Raw genomic sequence first — 10,154 nt, 5'->3', positions numbered from 1 at the left:
CTCTTGCCTGGAGTGGATTGCCATGCCCTTCTCCAGGGAATCTTCCCGACTCAGGGATTGAACCCACGTCTCTCATGTCTCCTGCACTGGCAGGTAAACTCTTTACCACTAGCGCCACCTGGCACAGAGCTCCTAAAGCCCTGGTTATTTCCTGGGTGACAAAAATATCTTTTTTTTTTTCTGATGAAGTGATTCTGGATGGGCTCCTGGATGGCAACTGGTACCTAGAAAGACTAAGCCATGATGAGAAGCTTGGAATTTTCAGCCCCAACCTCCCATCCTTCAGAGTTAATGATCGCTCAGGGCTAAGTAATAAAGCCTTCACAGGGACTTCCCTGGCAGTCCAGTGGTTAAGATTCCACACTTCTGCTGCAGGGGGCATGAGTTCGATCCCTGGTCAGGGAACTAAGATTCCGTAAGCCATGCAGTATGGCAAAAAAAATAGGGGGGAAAAAAGAAGCCTCCACAGAAATCCCCAAAGCGTGGGGTTCAGAGAGCTTCTAGGTTGGTGAACACATAGACGTTTGGGGAGAGCCCTTACCATGCCCCATGCCTCTCTCCCATATGGCTGTTCCTGAGTTAAATCCCTCCGTAATTAACTGGTAATCTGGTGAGTAAGATGTTTCTCGGAGATCTGTGAGTCGCTCTAGCAAATTAATTGAACCTGAGCAGAGGGTCATGAGAACTGCCATCTGCAGCCACTTGGTCTGAAGCACAGGTAACAACCCGGACTGGGGACTGGCGTCTGAAGTGGGTGTAGGGGGTGGAGAGCCTGGTAGGACTGAGCCCTTTACCGATGGGATCTGACTCTAGCTCCAGGCAGTGTCAGACTGAGTTAAATTACAGGATACCCAGCTGGTGTCTTAGAGAATTGCTCCTTATGGGTGAAAATCGTCATATGTCTGGTACCAGAAGTTGTGAGGATGGTATGATATGTGAGAGTAAAAGAGAAACACAGGAGGAAAGACTCGGGGGAGGGGTTTCCGAAACAATTCTTATCTGCAAAAATGAGGGTCATAATAGCTATTTTTCAATGACATTATGAGGATTAAATGAAATAATCTTTGTAGTGGATATGATATGCTGCACAAATTCTGGTGTGCAAGAAACATTGCGTCATCTGCTTATTTGTGTCTAAATCAACTTGAAAGTTTTAAGGTGCACTTTTTTTTGTTTGTTTTATTGTGTGCACAGAATAAGATGCACCTATATGTTTTGTAATGCACCTATTTAAAATACACAATCTGATCAGTTTTGCAGAATGCATGTACCAGTGGAATCACCACAATCAAGTCATAGAACATTTCCAACACCCTAAAATGTTCCCTCCTGCCCTCTTCAGCAGTCCCTCCCCTACTCCAGCTTCAGGCAACCACTGATTTACTTTCTGTCACTGTAGATTCATTTTCCAGCATCTTATTTGAATGGAATTTCACGCAGTAAAATGTCTGTAAGGTTCACCCATCTTGTCATATGTATCAGCAATTTACTCCTTTTCATCATTGAGGGATAGTCCATTGTAGGAAAACACTACAACTTGTTTATTCGATTCCCCTGCTGGCGAGTTTGGTGTTGTTTTCCCGTTTGAGGCCATTATGAATGAAGCTGCTATGAACATTCATGAACAAGTCTTTGTGTGGACATATGTTCTTATTTCTTTTGGGTAAATGCCTAGGGGTGGGATTGTTGGGTCATGTGGTAAACTTATGCTTATAAGAAATTGCTAACTGTCTTCCACCGTGGCTATATCATTTTCCATTCCCACCAGCAATGTATGATAATTCTGCATGGATGTGAACTGTTGGACGATTGTGCCCCATAGAGCTGTTCCTGCTTGAGGGAAAAGTTCTGTTACAGATAGCTTCTCAGAATGCCCACACAGTTGGGAGGCAGTGGGGCTCCTGGGACAGGTCCTTAGACGCTTTCTTGGGTCCCTTGGGGAGAGCCGCCCGGGTCCTTTGCTCTTGGGCGCCGCCTAGTGGTGCGTAGCGCACAGTCCTGGGCAGCCAGCCCTGCTTCCTTCATCCTGAAGACAGGTTTTTTACTCGTACCTCAGGAGGAATGTGAACCCTTGGACTCCACTGTGGCTCAAATTTTTCACTTATGTTTCCCCTCTAAGTGCTGTTTTAATAACTGATTTTTTTAAAATTCTACTTTATTCCTTTAAAAGTAAATGTGTTGGCCAGTAAGAATATTAAAAGATATGCAACATCATTAGTTATTGCATGCACGTGTGCTCAGTCATGTCTGACTCTTTTGCAACCCCACGGAGTGTAGCCTGCCAGTCTCCTCTGTCCATGGGATTCTCCGGTGAAGACTACTGGAGTGGGTTGCCGTTTCCTACTCCAGGGGATCTTCCTGACCCAGGGGGAAATGCAAAACAAAATTACAATGAGATGCCACCTCACACCCATTAGGATGGCTACCATCAAAACAACAGAAAATAACAAGTGTTGGTGAGAATGTGGAGACGTGGGAACACTTGTTAGGGGGAATGTCAATGTCAGTGCAGCCACTGTGGAAAACCATATGGAGGTTCCTTAAAAAATTAAAAATGAATTATCATATGATCCAGAAATTCCATTTCTGGGTATATGTCCTCAAAAATTGAAAACAGGGACTCAAAGAGATATTTGTACACTCAGGTTCATAGCAGCATTATTCACAATAGCTAAAACATGGAAGCATCCCAAGTGTCCATCGAGGATGAAAGGATAAACAAAACATAGTACAATGGAATATTACTCAGCTTCAAAAAGAAGGAAATTCTGGCCCATACTGCAATATGAATGAAACTTGAGGATGTTATGCTGAGAGAAATAAGCCAATCACAAAAGGACAAGTATCATATGATTCCACTTATATGAGTTACTTAGTCAAATTCACAGAAAGAGAAAGTTGAATGGTGATTGCCAGGGTCTAGGGAAGGAGGGAATGGACAGTTGTTTAATATAAAACTGAGCAGAACCTTGCACTGCCCTCCCAAGGAAAGAAGTCTTTCTGTGTCCCCCATTTCTTGTTTGTAAAAAAAAAAAAGGCTTTCTTCTCCTAGGCCTTCCCTGAGTTCCAAAGAGTAGACTCATTCAGTTACTAACTAGGGGAGTGAGGGAATGAAGAAACAAAGGAAAAACAGTCAAGCAAGAAGAATATAACAGCTTAAATAATAGTTTAACCATAAAACAGAGTCCTAGGACCCAAGTTCCTCCTGAGGGGGTATAGATAATAATCTGACACTTATCTTTGAGCTCTGCAAAAACTAAGACCCCTTCCCACCCCCTGCCAGGTAGGGGATGATGACTGCATGCTGACTGTTAGCACGTGGACCCCAGGTGGGTTGGAACCAGAAGGTGATGATTAGAATTCCTGAAACATCACCTGTCACCACCAACCAATCAGAAGTCCATAAGCTGATCATATACCCTGCAGCCCTCACCCCTAATGTTGCCTTTGAAAACCCATTTTTGAAAGTCATCAGCATTCAGGTCCTTTAAACGTGAGCTGACTATTCTCCTTGCTTGCCCCCCTGCAATAACACTGTACTTTCCTTCACCATAATCTGGTGTCAATTGATTGGCTTTGCTATATGTGGGGCTAGCAGACCCCAGTTTCACTTGGTAACAAATGGGTGCAGAGTTTTCATTTTACAAGATGAAAAGAGTTATGGGGATGGATGGTGATGATGGCTGACAGCACAGTGAATGGATTTATTTAGCACCACTGAACTGCACATTTAAAAATGGTTGAGGGGACTTCCTTGGCAGTCCAGTGGTGATGACTCTGCCCTTTCAATGCAGGGGGCACAGGTTCAATCCCTAGTTGGGGAACTAAGATCCCACATGCTGCACAACATGGTGAGAAAAAAGTAATAGTAAACACTATGTGTATTTTATTACAATAAAAATTTGGGAAAAAGTAAATGTTTCCAGAGTTGATACTATTTACCTAATTTGACCATTTTTCTTTTTATTAACTTATGTGTATTATCTCCAATTTTGACAATTTCTCTCCCAAGTTACTGAATTCTTTTTGTTTCATATAACTGTGTGTGTGTGTATATGTGAACTTCTTGGTTTGTTCTATTTTACATAATTTTCTTCAGCAATTATTTCACCCTTTTAGTACTTTCAAGAACTTAATAGGTTCATTATTAATTTCCTTTTAATATCTTTTAAGTATTTCATTTTAAGTTTGCTGTTGGGGAGTTGCATTTCCAAGGGGAAAGAGTTAGTTGAATGCATACCACATGTTGTTGTTGTTGAGTCCTCAGTCGTGTCTGACTCTTTGCAGCCCCATGGACTGTAGCCCACCAGGCTCCTCTGTCCATGGGATTTCCCAGGCACGAATGCTGGAGTGGGTTGCCATTTCCTTCTCCAGGGGATCTTTCTGACCCAGGGATTGAACCTGTGTCTCCTGCATTGGCAGGCGGGTTCTTTCCCACTGAGGTGGGCTGAGGAGAAGGTTAATCCTGCTGACTGTGTAGTCAGGCTGCCTGCCTTCATTTCACAGCTCTTCCACCCAGCTCAGCAACTGCTTCCTCATCTGAAAAATGGAAAGAACAATGGCAGTTACCTCTTAGGATCATTGTGTGGATTAAATAAAATAAACACATTCAAAATGCTTGGTTAAGACCCTAGCTATTTTATTCTTGTGATTCCCCATATCCCTGTAGGTGAGCCCTTGACTCTAGTTTAACCTGTAAGGTAAGAAGGCTGGCAGGATCACTAGGAAATTGCTGAACCAGAGAATCCAGGCCCACCAGCCCAAAGCCCTCTTAAGGGAAACCAAAAGTCCCTCCTTAGCAATGGGCCAGCCAGGGACTTTATACCTGTGCTGTCCCTAGAGCGAACCATGCCTACAGCCCCACTCATCTGCACACCTGATTGCCATTAACCAAGTAGAGCAACAGGCTGAGGGATTCAGGAGCCTAGAGAGGCTGGGGCAGGAGCTCGGAGCAGAGAATGAGCTCAGAAGTGGGCTGAGACGGTCAAGGGCTGCTCGAGGTAATCTGAAAAATAGAGCGTTCTCTCCTGGAAGAACAGGGGACCAGGAGGGTATGGACAGATACGCTCCTACCAGATGGATGTCAGGGGACAAAACACCAAGAGTGAGCAGAGGAGGAGGTGTGGGCCCCCCAACCCAGCCCCACCCCTCTGCATCAGCTGATTCATACAGCTGAGCAGAGAGAGAGAGAAACGTCTTCCTGGAAGACCTTTCCCTTAAACTGCCAGCCACGGCAGTAGGGTGGGAGGAAGCTCTCCAACAGGGGCAAAGGAGGAAGGAGGGATCTGGTACGGAAGAGCCAGGGGCCAGGGCCCCAGAGGGCAGGGCCTGAGGCCAAGCCAGAGGTCAGTTATTACCACGAGATCAGGCCACATCTGACACGACTCAAGGAAAGGAGCTGTGCTCCAGAAGATGAGGTGATGGGTCAAGAAGACTGCAGAGACAGGTAATATGATGTTTAATCTTATGTCAACTTGGCTAGGTCACAGGGTGCTCAGAGACCGTTGACCCTTCTTTAAAAAACAAAAAAAAATTAATTTCTTTTTGGTTGCACTCTTCACTGCTGCTCACTGGCTTTCTCTAGTTGTGGGGAGCAGGGGCTAATCTCTAGTTGTGGTGCTTGAGCTTCTTGTGCTGGCTTCCCTTGTTGCAGAGCACAGGCTCTAGGAGCAGGGGCTTCAGTAGTTACAGCACTTGGGCTCAGTAATTGTGGCACATGGGCTCTAGTTACTCAGTGGCATGTGGAATCTTTCCAGACCAGGGATCAAACCCGTGTCCCCTGCATTGGCAGGTGGATTCTTATCCACTAAACTACCAGGGAAGTCCTACAGTTGACCTTGAACAATGTGGGGGATAGGGGTGCCAACCCGCTGGACAGTCAAAAACCTGTGTATTGCTTTCTAGTCAGCCCTGGTATCCACAGTTTTGCACCTGGAGATTCAACCAACTTCAGACTGCATAACACTGCAGTTTTTACTACTGAAAAAAATCCTCACGTAAGTGGACCCATGTAGTTTAAACCCATGTTCAAGGGTCAGCTGAATTTGGTTAAACATTATTCTGGGTATGTGTGTGAGGGTGTTTTGGGTGAGGTTAACACTTGGATAGGTAGACTGGGTAAAGCAGACTGCCCTCCCCAATGTGGGTCGGCCCCATCCAATCTGTTGAAGGCCTAGACAGAACAAAAGACTGAGTAAGAAATAATCCTTTCTCAGCCTGTTTTATAGCTGGGACCTCAGTCTTCTGTACTCAGAAGGGAACTTCCCCCATTGGCTCTCCTGGGTCTCTGGATGGCAGATCATGGGGCTTCTCAGCCTCTGTAATCACGTGAGCCAATTCCTTAAGATAAATGTCTAGATAGATAGATGACAGACAGATATATAAATAGATGTCCTATTGATTCTGTTTCTCTGGAGAACCCTAACTAATCCAAGTAACCAAGTGGGAGGCACAATAGAAGGCCCGTGGAACATCCGGGGGTGGGGAGCGGTGGGCTGGCAGAGACCAGAAGGACGGAGGCCAGGTGAGGTTACCGAGTGAGGTCAGCAAGGTGAATCTCATGGACACCAGGTCGGCCCTGCAAAGTCTCCTTTGTTTGGACGTGGGGCTTGCAGCTTTCCGGTTCCCTGAGAGCTGAGGGAGATCCAGGCACAAAGCCAGAAGGTTGTTCCGTTTCTGAACATCCCACTATTTCCCGAGGCAGGCGCCCGCAGGACCTCTGAGAACGGGCATGTGTTATGACACTGGGACGTGGTGAAGTATCAGCCTGACACACACGCTTCTCAGAGGACACCTTCTTGCTCTATGTTGTTAGAGGATGTGTAGATTTAACTCCAGTTCCAGCTGCTGTGCCGAGTGACAAGGCCAGGTAAAGGTGAACTTGGGCCAGAAGGAGCAGGCAGAGAGGGCTGATTTGGTACACAGCACACCTGCTGGGACAGGCTAGCAACTCTCTCTGCCAGAAGGAAGACCCATTCGATATGCTGGAGACAGTAAACACTCGCCATACAGGGCCCAGCATGGAGCAGACGGTCCCACTGAGCTGGGGGGAGTGTGTCATCTTCAGAGACGGAGACGGGTATTGGTGATGGGAAAGTCTGGTATGTGTAGGTAACGTGGCCCTCCACACCTCCTGCCCTGGGTTTAAAGAAGAAATTCTCTAAAGTCAAGGGTAGTGGGAAGCTCACTAGGCCAGGAATGGGATCCAGAAGAACATGAGAGAGAGCCAGCTCTGAGAACTGGGCCATGCCTCTCCCTGGGCTCTCAGCACCCTGAGCCAACTCACCATATTGTACGTGCGATTCCAATGATGCCAACAGTGATGAGTCCCTAGACGCCAGGGCTGCGTCCGGTAACCTTCTGCTCCTGGTGCCTAGCAGAGAGCTCGGCCACAGGCGGGGCTCAGTGTTGCATGAACAGGGCGCTTGCTGTGGAGTCACTTACATAGTGACCCAGAGCTCCTTGCTGAGACCCGGCCTGGCCCTGAGCCTGGATAAAGGTGACCTGCCAGTGAGGTGTGTGGCTGAGATGGGCAGGGCCCCGCGATTCACAGCTCTCAGCATGGGTGGTCATTGTCACAGGTGTTAGAGTGGTGGGGGCACAAGAAGAGGGCTTTGTTTTAATCGAGAATGAGATAGAAATAAATTCATACTTATGTTTAGGGCGTTCAGCAAATGACCATGGCCTGCTTCAGTGTTGGATTTCCTCCAAGTTGTCTTGCCCAGGGAGCGACTTTCACACCCGTTTTGCCACCCAGAAAACAGTTTCGCTTACGCCTCCTTTTTCAACTTCAAGTGGGAGCTCGGGGCCCAGAGAATTCGTCTCAAAGTTTTTGTCTGTCACGTGACACAGGAACACCCTAGAGCCATGTAGAGAGGAGCTGGTGGAGAGGAACAAGGGCGCCGCCAGTGGCCCCGAGGAAGAAGGCTAGGGTGGGGCCAGGGTGGGCTTGTGGATTCAGCCTTCTGATCAGGGGAACAGTCCCACTGGAGAAACTGCTCCCTGCAGAACCAACATACAGGGTGACGAGCCTGTCAGACTCTTGTGAGGAAAAGTTCATCATCTCAGGTGTCTTGGTGCAAAAAGATAAAAATAAAGTATCTGTGCATGTTTGCCTACAAAGAACAGGCCAAGTGAAGTCACTCATTGTAAAAACTGATGAGGGGGACTTCCCTGGTGGCCCAGTGGTTAAGACTCCGCCTTCCAGTGCAGGGGATGCAGGTTCAATCCCTGGTCGGGGAGCTAAGATCCTACATGCCTTTGCAGCCAGAAAAACAAAACATAAAACAGAGGCAATACTGTAACAAATTCAATAAAGACTTCAAAAATGGTCCACATCAAAAAAATCTTAAAAAAATAAAAAACCAAAGAAGGCAAAGGGACCCTAGCCAAGCAAGGAGGCCCCAGGAGCTGTATTTGGCATAAGTAGGGGGAGCCACTGATGGTTGGTGGCTCTTTATCTCAGACAGCAGGCCACTCTGTAACGGTCGACTGTGGGGATAGTAACATGTCCCCTGGGTCCTGGGAGGCCCTGGCAAAGGCGTCCCTGTCATGGTGAACACACAGGAGAACAAAGCCTGCAATCTTCACACAAAGTCTTCACTCTGACTTTTCACTTATCATCAGCTGTATTGCAGTAGCTGGAGATTTACCATTAATTGTTGAGAAGATCATGCTTTGTTCCTGAAACAGAGGTACTAGAATTTCACATGATAGAAATTCCATAGGAACAATATAATAGAATTTGATTCTAGCTGAGGTCTGATACATTGTTCACAGGAAGGATCAGAAATTGCATAGTAACCAATGTGTCAATGAGAAAAGATGTCTGAACCCTGCCCAGTGTAGAGGCAAGGTGTATATAAATCAGCTACGTGGGACAATATAGTAACCAATGATATAAAATTTCTGTGAGAGGTCCCCTGAAGCTAGGGGGACTCCCCCCGCAACAGGAGGGGACAGTACTAGACACTCCCCACCACTTCCTGCTCCACCCCTCCACTCCCCAGCTGAACAGTGACAGGCATTCTCCTTTGGTTGTGATGGGCTGAGATCAAGGTCTGTCCCGAGGATGGAAGCTGCAAAATAAGTCTCAGAGCTCAGGGCCTCTGGGAAGGACAAGCACAGGCCCAGGAAATGGTCAGGTGAGCGCAATCAGTCGTGTCTGGGATGCAGACACATACTTAGCACGCAATTTGCATCATTTCCTGTACTGTCTGTCCTAGGAATTTGCAAGTTGGCCCTTTCTAGAGCAACTAGTATTTGAAATGAGAGGGAGGAAGGAATACCCAAGGATAAGAGGGAAGAGAAATTAGGTTTCCTAACCTGGATATGGAATAATTCTAGGTCTCAGGGGAGGCCATGTTGTTTAGACTTTTTTTGGTGGATTTTTTTTTAATTGGAGTATAATTGCTTTACAATGTTGTGTTAGTTTCTGTCATACAACAGTGTGAATCAGCTATAAGTATACATATATCCCCTCCTACTAGGACCTTCCCCTGCCCCCCAACCATCCCATCCCTCTAGGTCTTCACAGAGCACCGAGTTGAGCTCCCCGTGCTGTCTATCCCTACAGCTATTCATTTTACACATGATAGTGTATATATGTCAATCCTAATCTCCCAATTCATCCCACCCTCCTTTTCCCACCCTGTGTCCACTTGTCTTCTAAACACAAATCACAGTTACCCTCAGAATGGCCTCAGTAACCTTCCTTGCCCATCATCCAGGATTCTCACCATTCACACTGTCTACTTATTGCTTTTTGCCCTGGCTCTCTTCCAGGAGGGTAGAAAAACCAGGAGGAAGAATGGAGTTGGGTGAAAGAGGGGAGAGGGGCAGGACCAGCTGTAAAGTCAGGCCAGGGCATCAGAGGTCATCCCGCGGAGACTGGTACCAAGAGCCCCAGGTTAGCACAGCACAGACACCTTGAACTGCGAAACTTCAGGGCACCTCAACCCAAAATAGCCTCAGGCTCAAGGAAGGGCCAGGAGAGCAGGTGTGTGGTCTCCAAGGAGAAGCTCATTGTTGAGGGCAGATGCCTCCTCCTGGTCTTTGGGGTAGGGGGAGGTCCTGCTCGGGTGCAGCCAACAATTTTTCCTTCTCCAGGATGTGCCTTGTGCTTGGGCCATACAGGCTGCGGTCCTTCAGGTGGA

Source organism: Giraffa tippelskirchi, chromosome 5 (assembly GCF_054371585.1).
Source record: "Giraffa tippelskirchi isolate mGirTip1 chromosome 5, T2T-mGirTip1v1.2.pri, whole genome shotgun sequence".
NCBI classification, from domain to species: domain Eukaryota; kingdom Metazoa; phylum Chordata; class Mammalia; order Artiodactyla; family Giraffidae; genus Giraffa; species Giraffa tippelskirchi.
Note: the sequence above shows the minus strand (reverse complement) of the source record.